Below are 19,149 nucleotides of genomic sequence, written 5' to 3'. Positions count from 1 at the left end.
CACATAGGAAACCCTCATAAAGGATTCGATATCATTACTAAATTTTGGTGACAAAAACGAATCCTCTTTACTGCTACTCTGTTACAAAGAAGATTCGGGATTTTATTCTACTTTGCTTATTCCTTCATGTCCAAGCAAACCCAGCTGCAGTGGTGACAGAGGGAAACAGCTACATACTGGGGTCATTTCAGGTCCAGTCTAGTGAAGCTGCTACAAAAATGGGAAGGGAATGGAGTGAATAGCATTGGACCAATTGACCAAAGAATCCTCTGCTGAGATGGTCATTTTGGATAGTTTTATTATTTCAAATCCCATTTTCTCAATATCTCATTCTTACTGTGAGAAGGAAGAGAAATAAAAGAAGTTCAAGATAAACATCCAGCATCATGTGCCAGAAAGGCCGATACTTACTTTAAAATAGGGGATAGTTTGACACGCAGAGGAATTTGAAAATAGAACAGTGTGCAAGCACTAAAAAAATGGAAGTATTTTTGTTCTGATTAAAATACACAACTCTGAAACAATGGTAGAAAAGGAAGAAAATGTCGTGTAAATTTTATGTCATGTGGAAATTCTTTGGCAGTATAGTCAGTCTATAAAAGTCTCTTTAGTTTCTTTATTTGAGTTGCTTAAAGCTAAAATACAAATAAAGCTATGGATTTCCCAGTGCTTTCATTACTCAAAAGAGGTTATATTTAATGTCATTCACTAGCCATCACTTGTTTTTCAGAAAGTCCTCAGGAAAGTTTTTTCTTAGTATTTGGTAGGATCTAATTTTGGAATAGGCTTATATGAGTCCATGTACCTGTCTCTTCTAATAGAGGTTTAAACAAAGAATAATGATGTAATACACTACTAGTGTTGAGTCCCTATGGTTTTAGTTAAATCTAAATGCAAATCAAAATGCATTTTTTATGCCAGGATATTTGGTGAGATACTGTAATGCTTATTTTATGGCTCCACAGACCAAAACTGACACCTATTTGAAAGCACTGAATTTCCAATATTGAATGTGCAAAATTACTTTCTACTCTAAAATCACAAAAGAGCATGTGACACCTAATTTGTCTGCCTCAGAAAATAAGATTTCATTCTTATAAAGAGGACACGTTAGGTACTTAAAATTTAAGGACACCTGGCTTCCATGAATTCCTCAGTCTTTATGGCACAGCATTTGGTTATCATAAGGCAGTGATAAGACATCTTTCAGACAGGACTACACCCGTAGGATCATGGCAGAGGTGGTTAAACCACGTGGTACAATCCAAGTTACTGCCCTTATGATGGAAATCCAACTCTACAAACATTCATTACCTGATTCATACCTCTTGGTCTGATTGACATAGCTAGTGCTAACTAAATTCATCTAATCCAAAGCAAAAACATGGAATCGGTGCAGATTTCTCATGGGTAATTTTACAATTTTTAAAGCTTTTTGAAATGTGGAAAATAGTTTAAAAATCTCACTCTTCTCCCTGTTGGTTTTCTAAAATCCTCCAATAGTTCAGAAATTCAGAATGTAAACCAGCCAACCAGATGATTTTTAAAATTATTTCTTTCCTCTTCCAAAATGAGAATATCTCTTTGGCATCTGAAGGATCTTTCTTGGAGAACTTTAAGTTGTCCACAGTCATTTCAGTGTTTTAAGGAAGAAGAAAATCGATTACTTAGCTCCTTCTTCATCTGAATGGAGGTTTTTTTAAACTATTGATTCCAATCTTAGTAGGTCAAACACCAGTGTTCTGGCAAACCAAAATGTAATCATTAATACTGTTTAAGTTCCTCGCAGTTCATTTAGGACGGAGGTGATATTTTAAATGGAAAACTACAGACTTAAAGAAATAATAATGTACATTTCAATGACCCTTTACAATTTATAATACACTTTTATAGTGTTGAGATTCTCTTAGGTACCTCCTCCAACCTTGGAACAATAATTTGATTTTCTCTGTTTGAAGAAAGAATTCACAAGTATGATTCTATGTATGTGGCATGTGGTATGAATTAAATAAAGAGATAAATACTATATTACAGTGTTTATTTAGAATCTACCTCTTTAGGGGATCATGGGAAAACCTTCAAAAGGTCCTTCATTCCAATGACAATAGGTAAAAAAATATTGTGCTCTTTTGTTCCCATCTATGTATCAGAAATTCTTTTTCTGAAGATAGATTTTTTAAAAACACCTTCATGTATCATTAGGAGTTGGACCGTTTCTGTAAGGTTATTTACTGGCAGAAATTTAAAGCTTTTTAAAAACTGTCCTCTTGCTGTCAGTTTTTCCTTTTTTACAAACTATGAAAAATTGAGAATGACTATAATGCCCAAAAAATGATGTTTAAAAAAAATGGAAGCAACTATATTGTCCCCAGAATACTGATTAGATAAATTATTGATCACCTAAGGAAAAAAAAAAAGGAATATAATGCAACCTTCAAAGATCATGTTTTAGAAGAATCTTAGAACATTCTTACATTTATTGTTATGTGAAAAAAGAAGTATATTAACAGTTTGGCATGGAAATCAAATGCATTTATTCAGTGAACAAATTTCATTGAGCATTTATTTTGTTTAGAGCACTATGATGAGATGAGAACTGTGAATGCAGCAGTAAACAAGGCAGTCCCTTCCCTCAAAATCACAGGCATGCTAAAAATTACAGGCAGAACCAATCAGAATGTTGACAACTTGGGATTTTGGTGTCCGTTTCCTTTTTTAAACCTATTTATATTTTTCAGGATCCTAGAAGGATCATGTATCAACTCATACTTGGACTACAGCATAAATACGTTATAACCTTACTCACTTTATGCATAGCTGAGAAGAGACCCTAGCAGAATAAAAGTGGTTTTCTGAAGCAGCTTGAGAAAAGCAATCTCAGTGCATCATAGTATTTATGGTAGTCTTCACAACATGTTGCTACTCTCTAAGATAGAGAAACAAATAAAAAGAGCACCGTGGTTTTTGGTATTTCCATTTTTCACCTAAGAGAGGCATTATGTTAAGGTGAATTAAATGTTCCAGGGAGAATTGATAGGAAGATGGAAGAACTCTAATATATTACTAATGCTTGGGCTGTTCAGAACTTGTGTAAAATCACTAATTTAATATCTCAATAAAGTAGAATACTATGTATGGTCTATCATTTTTAATTAAGCTGAAAATCCCATTTAAAGATGTTACTAAATAGTTGAAATATCAATTCATAATTATCATTAGAAACTCTTTTGATTCCACTGGGCTTTTAGACGTACTGCATAATTCAAGGAAAACATTGCTGATTTTAAGTTAACATTATGTAAAATAAGTCTTACACATTTTTCATAAGGTTAACATTAAGCAAAATTTATTATTTCTTATGTCCTCGGTGATGAAGTTAATTTTCGTTAGGACTTTGTGGATGAATAGAAGTTCAAGTTAATATTAAAAGATTTGACAGGAATTTTTGCTGCCTTTTTTAGTTGTGAATTAGGCCGTGATTTTAATGATTAAATTTTGCTGTACCCTTAAATAGGTATCAAAATCATGTTACAGAGAAAAATAACACCTACACTTGAAATAACCAAAGAAATTCAAATCTCTGCTTGCAATAGGCCATTTAAGCCTTCCTCATAAAATTATGATAATTGATATATGTCATTGCCTTCACGTTAGTGGTTTTGGATTTCATAGGCAGAAAATAATCTATTAGATTGATCTTTTCTGCAATACTCAAATTTTGCTGCTTCACTGACTCTGAGCAGATGTGTGTGGTTTGTATACTATGGATTTGTTTATTCCTTCATATGAAATTTATTTGAAATTGCTTTCCACAAGGAAAAGGGGATAAATTGGGGGCTTGTGATGCCAAATAAAAACTTACTGCACATGTAACAGAGATGTGCTTCAGCTTTCAAACTTTAAAATACTGACTTTGTTTCAGATGCATAACATTTGAGTCATGAGTATAATGAAGGTCAGAATACTAACCAGTTTTTCTGTACAGCAACTATCCATATCTCTTTAGAGAGCAACTCCTTTTGATTCCAAATAAACCCGAGTAAAAGTATCATAGGTAAAGTTTTATGAGATTAGTCTTGCATTAAACTCAAACCAAATTGTCCTTGTTCTTGCCCGATCTTATCCTGATAAATAGTCTAAAACAACAACAACAAACACAAGAAAACTGTGTCTATCAGAAAGCCAATATTCATCTAAAATTGGAAAATCAGGCATGAATTTAGATGAGTTTAGGAACCTTTGATTCCATAGTTTTAGTCTCAGAAGTTTTGTTACTCAGTGAATTTTACTGAATAGTTTACGTGGTTCATTTAGGAGAGTCTTTTGTCCCTTCACTTAACGTGTATACATGAGTATCTGCTGGAACAATAATAATTCATAATCCGCTGTGGTTATGCACAAACTTAGCAACTCTGTGTGAGATTCTGAGTAAGAATGGAAATCTCTAGTAGGCCAGGAATATTCTTAGAACGGAGAAAAGTCAGTTGGACTCAAATATCTTATTGGTTCTGGCACTGTGTGATCTACCACAGAGGAATATTTCCTTGGGCTGCATTTTTTTCCAGGTTCAGGTATAAATATATTTGTCATGTCATCTTTTGAAGCAGTATTAACTACCTGTCTTCTGCAGTGAACTTTTGTAAGAATTAAAGAAGATGCTTTTGTAAAGCTTATCAAGGTATTTATTTGTTATAAAATTAGTGCAAACCGTTTTCATTAAGGTCAGCAGAAAACTTTTCTCAAGTTTTCAGGAATCTTCATTTTCTGATCTCACATGCAAATATATTTGGCCTTTAAATTTCCCCCACAAATTAAATCAAAATAACAAAGATTATTTGCAGCTTTGTCCTAAATACCAGATTTTGCGCTTCTGTAGTAGCAGAACAAAATAGCTAAATAAATATTTTATGGGTGTGTTCCTTCACATAAGAAGAAATGTGTTAAGGTTGATTTGTTTAATACTGATTTTATTTCAGATAAGCAGAGGCAGAGATAGCCTAATTTAGTTTGATGGTTGTCCATTCACTCTTCAGTCATCCTTTTTTTAAAGCCCAAACATACAACCCTGTGTAAATTTAAGGTATACAATGTGTTGATTTGATACACTTGTATATTACAAAATGATTAGTTCCATAGCATTAGTTAACACCTTCATCACATCAAATAATTACTCTTTATGTATTTCTCACCACACATAACAACTGATGAGACCTCTCTCCACTCTCTTAATGTATTTATTTGAAACTCTGGTTCTCCAGTATGCCATTGTCTTCTTTCATGACCTTTTCTTAGAAATGAGAGATTCTCTGATTAAAATGAATCAGATTGGGACTCGCAGAGAAGGTGATGGATAGGAAGATCCTAATCTCACCTCGTCCCATGGATACCACTAGATAACGCCCGTATGAGTGCACGTGACCCAGAAAACAACCATAAGACTGATGGAACAAACTCTCCACAGCTAAATGTAGAGAAGAGGCCACATCAAAATGTGTAGGAAAGGTGGAGACATGGTCAGGAGTCAAATGGACCCATGAGATTGTCAATAGGAGAGAGGGATGCTGCAGACATGGAGAGGGGAGAGGATAAGATCCTCAAGTCAGACACCCCAGGCACAGGGAAGACAAATCCCCATAACATTTGGCTTTGAAAAACAGAGGGGCCCAGCAATCAGTGGGGCTTAACAGGTGTAGCTTTAAAAATGAGCAGGCTCTGCTCTGGGAGAGCCTGGAAGGTGAGAGGAAACTGTGTCCCCACCCTTAAAGAGACAACACAATAAACACCCCCCTCAGAAATACAGCATAGAAGTTTGAAAAACACTGGGGCTATATGGGAGAGATTTATTTACTAATCTCAGAGCATGTGCTAGAGGGGCAGGGAACTTTAGGAGACTTGAGGAACAAAGGAGCTGGTGGGCACCATTTCCCTCCCCTACCTCCCAGGCTAGACACATGGACACCTGTGGGAAGCAGCTCAGTGCCACTGCTCTCCACCTAGCTTGCTAACAGTGTGCCCTGTCCTCCATGTTCTCCTGTGGACTTGCTTCTCCAACCCAGCACCTGGTGGGAGCTTTCCCCTCACACAGCGAACCAGAGGAAACAGAAGAATGAATGAGTGACCTGGAAGAGAGAGTAATGGAGAGCAACCAAGCTGAACAGGAGAGAGGAAGAAAATAATAATAAATGAAAATAGATTTAGGGAACTCAGTGACACCATTAAGCTTAATATTCCCATTGTAGGGATCCCAGAAGAAGAGAAAGAAAAGGAGGCAGAAAATTTATTTAAAGACACAATAGCTGAAACTATCCAAATATGGGAAAGGAAAAAGAAATCCAGATCCAGGAGGCACAGAGAGCACCCAACAAAATCAATCCAAGGAGGTCCATACCAAGATACATAGAAATTAAAATGGCAAAAAGTAGTGATAAAGAGAACATTTTAAAAGCAGCAAGAGAAAAAAGTTACATAGAAGGGAAATTCCATAAGGGCATTAGCTGATTTTTCAGCAAACTGTAGGCCAGAAGGGAGCAGCATGATATGTGCAAAGTGCTGAAAGGAAAAAACCTACAACCAAGAATACTCTATCCAGCAGGGCTGTCCTTCAGAATAGAAGGAGAGATAAAAAGTTTCCCAAATAAAAGTTAAAGGAATTCATCACCACTAAACCAGCCTCACAAGAAATGTTTAAAGGGGATTCTTTGGAAAAGAAATACCATAAGCAGGAGTGCGAAAAGTAGGAGGCACAAAAACAATACAATTAAGTATAGCTATAAAAGTGAGTCAAGGAAGGGGCGCCTGGGTGGCTCAGTCTGTTAAGCATCCAACTCTTGATTTCAGCTCAGGTAGTGATCCCAGGGTGGTGGGATGGAGCCTTGTCTCAGGTTTCTCACTCAGTGGTGAGTCTGCTGGAAATTTTCTCTCCCTCTTCCTCTGCCCCTCCCCCCACTCTAAAAGAAATAAATCTTTAAAAAAAAATAATGAATCAAGGAATTCACAGAACAAAAGAATGTAAAGGATGACACCATGTACTTAAAATATGGAGGGGAGAGGAGTAAAGAAGGGATTCCAGCAGAGACAAAAAGCTGACTCTTAACTATAGAGAACAAACTGGTGGTTACCAGGGGGGAGGTGGGTGGGGGATGGGTGAAATGGGTGAAGGGGATTAAGAGTACAGTTACCATAATGAACACTGAGTAATGTGAAGAATTGTTGAATCACTGTATTTATACCTGAAACTAATATAATACTGTATGTTAACTATACTGGGATTAGGATAATAAATTTTAAAAATGAATCAGATTAAAATTCAGTGTGAGAAACTGCACTGTATAATCTTTTCCACTGTATAATCTTATTTGGGGTTTAGGTATGAAATTCCGCAGGTCTTTATCCTTGAAGCGGGATTTTGAAACAGAGGGAAACTTTAGTAAGGCAATCAGTTGAGTACATGTGCAATATTTTTGTCTTATTTTCTCATATCTATTATAGAGAAAGATATATGCGCTTGGTATGAGGGAGTGGCCTCCACTTTTCTTATTATCTCACAAATAACAAAAAATATGTCACTAATACTTTACAGGGAACAGAGATTAAAATCTATGAATATCTTCAAGTGCCAAAATGATATTGCAATATATTCTTTCTTATTTTCCCTTTTATTTAGGTATATGTGTGTGAGGTGGGTATGAGGTGGGATTAGGGTTATAGAGAAGTGTAAGTATCAAAGGGTTTGTTTTTTTTTAATGATTAGTTCTTACTGTTAAAAAGCAACAAAAGCAAAAATAAACTATTGGGACCATATCAAACTAAACAGCTTCTGCACAGCAAAGGAAACCATCAACAAAATGAAAAGGCAACCTATTGAATGGGAAAAAAAATATTTGCAAATCATATATCTGATAAGGGACAAATATCTAAAATATATAAAGAACTCATACAACCCAATATCATTATAAAAAAAGGGACAGAAGATCCACACAGACATTTTTCCAAAGAAGACATACAGATGGCCAACAGGTATATGTAACTATGCTCTACATCATTAATCATCAGGGAAATGCAAATCAAAACCACCCCTCACCTGTTAGAATGGCTATTATCAAAAAGATTAGAAATAACAGTTGTTAGCCAGGATGTGGAAAAAGGGAACCCATGTGCACTGTTGGTGGAAATTTAAATTGGTACAGCCACGATCAAAAACAGTGTGGAGGTTCTTCAAAAAGTTAAAAATAGAACCACCATAGGAACCAGTAATTCCACTTCTGGGTATTTATCTAAAGAAAATTAAAACACTTAACTGAAAAGATACCAATATCAGCACTCCCATGGCCACATTATTTATAATAGCCAAAATATGGCAACAATGCAAGTGTCCATGGATAGGTGAATATATATATATATAAATAAATGGAATATTAGATATATATATAATAGACTGTTATATATAATGGAATATTAGATTTATATAGATGACTATATATAATGGAATATTATTCAGTCATTAAAAAGAATTAAATCTTACCATTTGCAGCAACATGGATGGACTTTGAGGGCATTATGCTAAGCGAAATAAGTCAGAGATAAAACTGTATAATCTCTCATATAATTGGAGTCTAAAAATGTATATACATTTAAAAACAACCAAGCTGATAGATACAAAAAAGACGTTAGTGGTTGACAGAGATTGGAGTAGGGAGGAGGTGAGGGGGAGAAGCAATGAAGAGTTTTGATAAGAGTGTAAAGGTGAAACCACTGCTAAGTGTCTTTTTTTCACTGTTTCTGTTTATGGAGAACACAATTGGGTAGTGGCCCCAATACCTATCTACTACCCCTTCTATCCAGCAACATTTCAGCCAGTGATGACCATATAATACATTTCTGAGTCAGAGATATAAGTAGTAGTTTACTGTTTTTTAGGGGTTTGCTTTCCTGATAAGAAGCTGAGCTGGCATTCCACCTAACCTTTATGCCTTTCCTTCCTTCCTCCTCCTTCCTGTATGGAATGGAGACATGATACCCAAAGATACAGCATCACTTTACAATCATGAGGCACTAAGTATGAATATAGAAACCTCCACACTGAAGATTGTGGAGTTCAACATCAAAAAAGAGCCTGAGTCCCCAGTAGCATCTTTGGGACACTGAACTAACTTCCCACCTCTGGATTTACTGTTCTGTATGACAAATGAGCTCCTGTTGCTTAAACTTCTATTTTTGTTCTTTGTAATTTGCAGCTGCATTCATTCCTAATCAATTTACAATTTTAAACTTTTCAGTTATCTGCTATTAATTGAGTACCTATGTGCCAGACATTGTGCTAAGTATTTCATATATATTAATTAATTTCAGTGACACGACAGCCATGAGGATAGTGACACTTCATTGCAGATAACATACTGGTGTATGAGTGGGTGGATCCCTGCGTGACTGGAATGGATTTATCAAATGAAACTGGAGCACGGAAATGTTAAGTGACTTTGCATAGCTAGTAAGTGGCAATACTAGAATTCAAACAATGTCAGTCATATTACCAAATTTCATGGCTCTCTAATTTTCATGACTTAAAAAAGCTCATTTTTACTTAAATTTGATTTATGGCAACGCTGAAATTCTTTTCAAATTCATTTGTCTTTATCGTGAATTGTGCCCACTTTTCTATCAGGACATTCCTATTATGAGAAATTGGGCTGAACCTCTTTCATTCTTTCCTATTTGTCATTTGTAATTTTCGGTTGCTTCAGGGTTTTCTTTTATTTATTTTGTCATGCAAAATAATTTTATTAATGAAGTTAAATTCAGTAATAATCTCTTTCATACTTCCTGGTTATTATATCATATGTGGAAATTTCTTAGATGTCTAAGAAAAATATATTTATCCTATAATTTTATTTAAGTACTTTTATAGTCTCATTCTTTCCTTTTATATCTTTGATCTACCTAAACTATATTTTGGTGTAAGACATGAGGTAAGACTGCAATTTTCCCAGTTTACTAGAATGCCACCTCTACCGTGTGCAAAAACTGAACCAAAACAAAAATAAAATCCTGTATATTTTGTCTATAACTGAAGTTTCTGTTCCCCTTCTATTGATCTCATGATAAAGAGTATCTCTTTCATGACTGTAGTCAACATCGTAAACATCATAACTCATAGAGAATTATAGGAAATCTTTTTTTTTATTTAGAAAAAATATAAGAATGTGAAATTCTATAGCTTTTTAAGATTTTGGAGATTATGGCTGATGTATTAAGTTATAAACAGATCCTGTAATGTAAATATAGAGAAAGAAAAAAAATTTAAAAATATGCAAAAATTCTCTGATATTAGAAAATCCAGGCATTAACTGGAAAATTATTAGAACTAATCAAAACAACTCAGTAGATCGGCAGAACAAAGGCTGGATAATGTTTTGAGATTATGATTTATGTTTCTTGTTTATCTACCTGCCCCCAACATCCACAGTTTAAGTAAATCCAAGGTTTGCATTTCATTTCTTCAGAGGAGCATTGACTGAGCAGGAAGCAAAAATGGCTTGTCATATGTTCTCACTTTTTTTTGTCCAAAGACTTTTGAATAATACTTAGGAGACCTTGGAGGGTTTATGGGGAAGGTAAAGGAGGTATAGAGCCAGAGTGCCTTGGGATGTATATTCTCAAGATATTGGAAGTCTATCCATAGAAAGTTGTACTCTTTCTCCTTTTTATGCATGCTACATTGTGGGTTAGGGTGATGATCTTAAAGATAAGTATGTTACACCTGCTCTCGAGGGCAGAGGGAAACAGGCCAGCAGTTCATGATGTGATCCTGAGGCTAATGCATGCCAGGAGGGCCAGGTGCTGAGTTCTTTGCCTCCTTTTAAACTTACTTCTGCCAAGTTTTCAAGCACTGGTTTTGAAGACCTAAGAGGCTCTTAAAATAAGGCTATGTGATTTTTCTGTGTAATAAATTCTGATCTGTTCCTAAAACAACTCTTAATATGACTACTTCAACATTCAAGTCTTGTAGGGTCACAAAGAAATCCCCAAAAAATGGGATACATTTTTTTAATGTGTTAGGCTTTTAAAATGTGTTTCAAATGTGTTAGGTAGCTACAATATTTACTTTAATAATTACAAATTTAAAAATAAAAATTTGTGCTTCTTATAGTTAATATTTCAATCAAGGGCACATGTTTGCTAAAAATATCGGTAAGAAAGAATGAGGCCTTCTTGTCTTCATCTCTCATCAGTAAGCCTGAGTAGGTCTATGAGTCCATTCATTTTTTCTTTTCCCATTTATAGCCTCAAGATTTGGGTTAACTTGAAAGCTATTAAAAGCTCTTACATAGTTTTACTGCAATTCTGGACTATTTGTAATGTTTCTATTAGCAATTTTAGGCAAACACTCACAGAACATGTATCTGACAGGCCTTGTCAGTTCATTTATTAAATCACGTATAGTAATAGATCTTTTAGCATCTACTATGTAGTAGGCATTGTGTGATTGACTCTACAAAGGAAGGAAATGTTGATGACATATAATCCTATAATCTATTTAGGCAAACAACATAGCTTCTTAGGAAAAGATGGCCATAATATTGGTGCCAGGCTCCTCCATGCTGGGGCTTATGCAGTTGCTTAAAGTTTAGCTATCCCTTCACTGATTCATATGGTTTACCCCTGAAGAGTCTTTGTATTTAATTATCTATAAACCAATCATCTGTTTAACATGTAAGAACTATATTCAAATTTAAGAACCAGGCAGATTTCAAGAAAACTGTCCTGTTTCTTGAAATTTTAATCTTTTATTGGTTAGAATAATTCACTTGACCATAAATCTAAAATTATGCTTGAACTCTTTGAATCTATAGATCTTGTTTCCGATTTGGATCTATTCCATCTATCACATACAAAACTTGTCATCTTATAGTTTTCTTTCTTATATACATCTTGTTACAGAATTTAGTGTGAGCAAAGTACAATGACCTTAAGCAACATTTTAGTCAGAATGCATTAAAAGTGTAATCACCTCTTCTTAGTGTGTGTGTCTACATGGGTTTTTATTGATTTATTTTAAAAAGTACTCTTCTTAAGAAAAAAAAAAAAGACAACCTTAAACCCTCCATTAGCAGTGTGTAATTGTTTAGGGACCAAACAAAAAAGGAGAAACCATTCTCAGTATTTAAAATAAGGAATTTAGTGTAGGAAATGGATTGCATGGGTGATGGAGGGAGCTGAGAAGCTATCCAGAAGCAATGAGGCTATCCAAAGATTGGCAAAAATCAAAGCTCACACCATTTTCAGGCTGAAAGACAAAGGAGTCAGAGATATAATGGTAACCCATGGTTGTGAGTTACCACACGAAGGCTGCAGCTGGTGGGCTTTTCTGGCAGGAACTGGAATCTTGAAAGTGAAAATAGCTACTGCAAAGGCCGAAAAAGGAGCTCCTTGGCTTTTTCCTTCCTCCTGCAGATGGTCCTGGAGCCTGGGAAAAGAAGACTGAAGGGGTCAGCGCCTCCCTGGATACAAAGCAGAACTGAGGACTAGGGTAAACATGACCAGAGCAGGCACAAAGGGCATGCAATTCAAGTTGTTTCCAAAAGTAGGGATCGATTTGCAATGAACAACCCATGCTGCTTGTCCTGAGAGTCACTTACCCTCACTGTTTTCATCCTGTGGGACAGCAAAAAGGAGGCATGCAGCAATAATGTCAGAGCCCCTTGGAGCTTAAATCAATGACAGTTGTTTCATTGATCTAATATCGCATCTTGTCAAAGAGACCAAGCCACATAGAAAGTGACTTGTTTTCCATAGTTTATTTTTGGAAAAAAACATACATTGCCACTTCACCATGCACCTTAGCAATAGCCACAGGGAATATTTTTGGACTATGGTAGTACAAAAGAATTCCCTAATTAAGAAATATATTTATTTATTTATTCTCTTAGTGGTTCTTTTACTCATAGTTTTACTTATGTGTGACACATGGAGCATTTAAGCTAAAATGAGAATACAACATCTCCCTGCTTCACTAGAATTTCAGCTCTCTAAAAATGGGGAATTTCTCTGTTTTGTTCACTGTTCCATTGTCAGAGTCAGGAAGAGTGACCAGCATGTAAGATGTGCTCAACAAATAAAAATTTTTTAAGGAATGAAGAAAAGAGAAGCTATATTTAAAAACCAACCAGCCAGCTGACCAAACAGATGTTCTGGGTCTGGTAATGGTGGAGTAGGTTTTATTTGATTGACATTCCCCCCCACTGCACCATATGTAACAATTATAAAATCTTTTTTTCCCCAGTTTTTTGAGATATAATTGACATTCAATGCTGTATAAGTTTAAGGTATACAACACAATGATTTGATATGTGTGTATATTGTGAAATGATCATCACAATAAGTTTTACTTAATATCTATCACTTCACATAGTTACAAACTATAAATGATGAAGCCACTGGAATATGACCAAAGCAGAATTTGACCGTTGACATAAGGGGACTGCATTTGTCCTTCTTTTCTACTACTTTGCATAGTACAGAGCAACAAGAGTTAGCTCTCAGGCAGAGAGCTGCAGTATTTTTGGCTTAAGTGTCAAGAGACAGGATGTAGGGCTGCCTATGTGTCTGAGAATTTCCCCCCAGTAAGGAAAAAGTTATAAAGAAGGAGCACCATGGGGTGCCTGGGTGGCACAGTCATTAAGCATCTGCCTTCGGCTCAGGGCGTGATCCCAGCGTTCTGGGATTGAGCCCCACATCAGGCTCCTCCGCTGGGAGCCTGCTTCTTCCTCTCCCACTCCCCCTGCTTGTGTTCCCTTTCTCACTGGATGTCTCTCTGTCAAATAAATAAATAGAATCTTAAAAAAAAATAAAAAAGAAGGGAGCACCACATTATGAATATAAACTTTCCTAAAATCCTTGGTAACTGTGTAATCATAAGGGAGAATCCAAGGAGATCAGTGGAAAGCAATAGCTTGAAAGTTTAAAAGGCTCAATAGAGAAGTTAGCTGCTGCCCACCATAGGGAAGACAAACATTTGGAGCGAGAATCATGTGGCAAATTAAAGGGCTTGATAAATACCTTGGGTGTTTTATTCAAACACCATACTTGTAGACTAAAAACTGTATCACAGGATTTGCCCTATGGGATTTTCCCTGAGATATAAACAGTCTAAAATTGGCCTGCTTTAACAATATGTAAAAGCAAACATTCACAGGTTCAAGGTGAGCAACCAATAATGTAACTGCTTGGGGGAAAAAGTAGCACTCAGAGAAAAATATAGAACCCAGTTTCTCACCAATGTATTATCCACCATGTTTAGAATATAACAAATATCACTAAATATGCAAAATTAAATAATGATGCTAGATCAAGAGGAAAAGCAGTCAATAGAAACAGACCAATAGACCCAGATATGAATAAGATGCTGGAGTTATTTTAATAATTTTAATTTATTTAAATTTAATTTAATTTTAACCAATTTTAAAGCACCTTTAAAACCACTTTTATAAATATTTTCAAGGGCTTAAAGAAAAAGATGGTCATACTGAGTGAACATGAGAATTTCAGCAGAAAAATGCTGACCAGAAAATAGAATGTAATGTAAATTTTAGAGCTGAAAATTAAAATATCTGAAATAAAAATGTCATATGATGGATTTAAGAGTAGATTGAAGATGGTGGGAGATCAGTAAAAATTATCCAGTTTAAAAAACAAGAGAAAAAAAGTTTAAAGGCAAGGAACAGACATTCAGAGATATGTGGGATAATATCAAGTTGTCTAATGTATGTACTTGTGAAATCCCAGCTGGTAAGAAGAAAGAAGATGGGAGAAGATATATATCAAAACTTAATGTCTGAAATTTTCTAAATTTGGTGAAAAACATATACTCCAGTTTTCAAAATTTTTGAGAATTCCTAGTAGAATTAGTACGTTGAAAACCATAACTGAGGACATCGTAATCAAACTGCTGATAACAAAAAATAAAGAGAAAATGTTGAAAGCAGTCAGAAGTGTGTGTGTGTGTGTGTGTGTGTGTGTGTGTGTGTGTGTGGTGGAATATTATTATATACAGGGAAACAATGATTCAAAGATGATTGAAATCTCACCAAAAATAGTGGAGGCTAGAAGACAGTGGAACAAAATCTTTAAAGTGCTGAAAGGAAATTCTCTCAACTCAGAATCTACCTTCAGAATAAATTTGTCTCAAAAATAAAGGCAAAGACTTTTCAAATAAACAAATAATGATAACTTCCTACCAGCAGACTTGCACTAGACAAAATGCTAAAGGATTTTCTTCAGTTTGAAGAAAAATAATGACTAGCAAACTTGGATCTTCAGGAAGGATTGAAGAGCAGCAAGAAAGATAAATATAGCCATATATGTGAAAGAATATCTTTTTATTCCCCCTTTAACTCTTTGTATTAAAAGACCACTGCCTTTTGATGCAGATATTATAAGCTTGTATTGCGGGGTTTGAAATGTATGTCAACAATAACAGAGAAAATGGAGATAGAGTCATGCTGTTAGGCTCTAGCATTATAATTCAAGGGGAAAATGTTACTCTAAGTTGACTGATAACTTAAGAGATGTAGTTGGTAATTATATGTAAGTTACTGAAAAAACAACAACAACAACACAGAAGTGGAGCTAAGAGCCTAAAAGATTTGAAACAGAACGATGATTTTTTTTTAAGATTTTATTTGTTTATTTGACAGAGATAGAGACAGCCAGCAAGAGAGGGAACACAAGCAGGGGAGTGGGAGAGGAAGAAGCAGGCTCATAGCAGAGAAGCCTGATGTGGGGCTCGATCCCATAACGCCGGGATCACGCCCAGAGCCGAAGGCAGACGCTTAACCGCTGTGCCACCCAGGCACCCTGAAACAGAACAATGATTAATAGTTAACCCAAAGGAGGGCTAGAAAGAGATTTGTGCATTTCGTTGTATGTAAAATTTTACTTTAATAAAACATTAGAAAAATACAAAATAAAAAGAACAAAAATAGATCTAGTGGATCAGAATTAGGGAGTGGGATTCAGAAACTTATAGAATACTCACTTCCCCCAAATACAATGATCACTTATGTTTGAAACTACTGATGTCAGTTGACTTCCCCAACTTTCTTGTGATTGTGACAAGAGGACAAGGCCTCTCTCGGGCTGTTCTCTCCATGCAGACACATCTCTCAATTTTAAGAGCAGCAGGAACCTCAGGCTTGTCAGCTGGAAGAAGCTGGATATGGCCCGATGGTCTCCAAGAACTATGTCATCAAAATGACAGCAGTTACAACAGCCTTGGAGAGCTTAACAGCTTGATATTTTCTCTTTTATTCTTACATACCGCTTGCTAACTTTTATCTTCCCTCAATTTGTCTGCCTTTTATAGGCATTTGATGGAGAGAGAATTATCATAATCTGACACTTCCATTTTTACAGGAAAAGGAGACTTGCAAGGGAATATCAGTGTTCTCTGTCAACTCACACATTTATGGCCTGAGCAGGTTTGGCATTGAGGCTTTAAGGAGACACGACTATGGCACTTACTATATTTATATAAAACCAAAGCTGTGTGAAAGATGGAGAATCTGTCAGAAATGCTAGATAGTCCAGTGGGACCTGCAATACATCATCAGGCAAGTCATGAGAGATTTGATATAAGCCTATTTCTTGTGCCCTAGATGTCACCTTCCATCATGTTGAGGCAAAAATGTAAAAGAAATCTCTTCAGGAAATATACTGATTTGAAGTCATGAGGGTAATTTATAGTGGTAATGTGCATGTGCTGAACATGAAGATTACACGTGCAAATCTCAATGTGGATTTTAAAAAGGGTAGAAAATTTGGGTTATAAATGCTTGCTTAATGTAATATAAAGTAAAAGCAAGTTTAATAATCATTTTGGAAATACTGATTTTTTTTTTCCAGTAGCCTTCTAGGATGGCATATAAGGTTCCATATTTCCAGGTACATAATCTCATAGGAATCCTCTAGTTTCTTAATTTAATATCCTGGTTTAGGGTTATGTCTACTTAATTTAATGTCTCTATTTCTGACTCTTTGAGTTGGGATTTTTTTTTTCACTCAATATTTATTCAGTAGCTAATGTATTTCAGACTGTGCTAGGCCATGGGGATATTATCCCTATCCTTACCTCTCTCAATCTCATGAGAGATGCTGCGGTTAGAGTTAGGAGATACTGTGTGAAGTGCTGTGATACGGAGGTACAAGCACATAGGAGGCATGCAATTCAGACTTGGGAGGTCAGGGAGAGCTTCCTGAAAGATGGGGTCTCGAAGGTGAAACGTAAGGAATGATTAGGATTTGGGAAGCAACAGGGGAAGGAGATAAAGTACAGAAGAACGTTCCAGGAAGAGAAGCCAACACATGCAAAAGCCTGTAGATGGGAGAGGGCATGGCACATTCAATAAACCCAAAATAACTCAATCCACCTAAAATATGGAGTGAGGTGGAGCAAGAAGGTAATTAGAGAGGGAGAGAGGCATGAAGAAAGTATGTCCTAGTCATGAAAAATGTAGAAGTGATATTTAAGAATTTGTAGTTTATTCCTGAAGCAACTACAAGTCATTACAGCATTTTAAATAGGGGACTGACATGGTCAGATGTGTGTTGTAGAAAGATCACTCTGGCTGTATTGTAGAGAATGGGCTGAATGGTAAGTTTGGAAGGACTAAGGCCAGGAAGACCTATGTGGGAACTGTTAGTTAATCTGTGTGCAAGGTAATGGTGACTTGAAAAGGGGTGGTGAAATGGGATAGAGAGAGGAGTGCAGATTCCTGAACTATTTAAAAAATGGAATTGTAGGACTTGGAATATAAAAAAAAGGGTCATTGGAATCTAAAGTGTCATAAAAGATGTGACTATCTAAAGGACTTCAGAGAAGTGGTTTCAAGAGAACTGAGGTCACTATGAAGTCAAACTTAATGTTTAATGAAAGTAACAGATTACAAGAGCTGGGAGAGTAAGACTTTGCGCACAGAGTGGGACTTTCAAGTCAAGCTTTCAGAGGTGGAGGAAAGTCAGGTGACGATAAAGCCCAGGATGTGGCATTGGGAGCTTGTGACGGAAGTGAAGTGGAGGTGAAGGTCATGGGAGGCAGAGAGCCAAGGAGGCAGGAGGTGTAGCACTAGAAGAGATCTCCACCTTGCCTTCAATTTTAAAATGAAATTTGAGGCTGAAATGAAAACTGTGAGTCAGACACTAAAGGCTTCAGTGAATGAGAGGAGTTACCCAGAAGTCCATAGATGACAGAAGTAAGGAGGCGTAGAGGTTAGTAGAGACTGAATGACATGATAGTAAGCGAGCCTGTCTCTATAACTCGGAACACGCAGAAAAAAATTACCTTCAGTGACATTCTCTAGCTTGCCAAGTCTCCCGGATGGAAGCTGATGAGTGCAGTGTTGCTTTTCCTGCCTAGTTACATCTTTGACATCTCTACCTCATTTAGCCTCTGCTGATTCACCATTATAGGATCCTGTTGAATCCCAGTCCTCCTGGAGTCCTACTCCACTGGTTTCCCCTGTTCTCACATGTATAAGTCCTTGGAAATGTGTGCAAGCCTGTGTGTGTGTGTGTGTGTGTGTGTGTGTGTGTGTGTGTGTTGGGGGCCCTAGACTGGGGGATAATGTTCATTCTGCCTGAACGGTTTTTGTGTCCCAATTTTGGCTCATAGAAATGATGATTATTTGGGAAGAGAAGAAGATGAATCCACAATGAGAGGTCAGCTAAGTATCCAAATGTAGTCAGCAGTATATAGACAAGGGTGGAAGTACCACGTAGTCAGGATGGACATAGACAAGCACAAAGCTCGAAAATGGGAGAAGTTAGAGGATCAGAAAGAGCAGTCATGAGAGGAGAGATGGTTAGTGTCTACCCCGGTTTGGATAGACTGCCACCCTTGAGGTTCCGCATTCGTAGGACAGGAGCCAGAATGAAATCAGGGGTCTGCAGGGGTGTATTTTTCTGTTAACAGGGGCATAGGAGAAATGAAAGTGAGATGCAGGAGCCAAATAGTATTGATAGAGAGAAACAATTAGCATGAGGGCCTCTCATTCCACAAGTAAATTCTATAAAAGGAGGAAGGCAGGGCCTTTTACATGTCTCTGAACAATGAGACCATTGAAAGCAAAAATTGTGTCTCACTATCTTTCCTTGGCT

This window comes from Ailuropoda melanoleuca, chromosome 1, assembly GCF_002007445.2.
Source record: "Ailuropoda melanoleuca isolate Jingjing chromosome 1, ASM200744v2, whole genome shotgun sequence".
Lineage (NCBI taxonomy): Eukaryota > Metazoa > Chordata > Mammalia > Carnivora > Ursidae > Ailuropoda > Ailuropoda melanoleuca.
The sequence above is the reverse complement of the archived record's forward strand: the minus strand, read 5'-3'. Positions refer to the sequence as shown.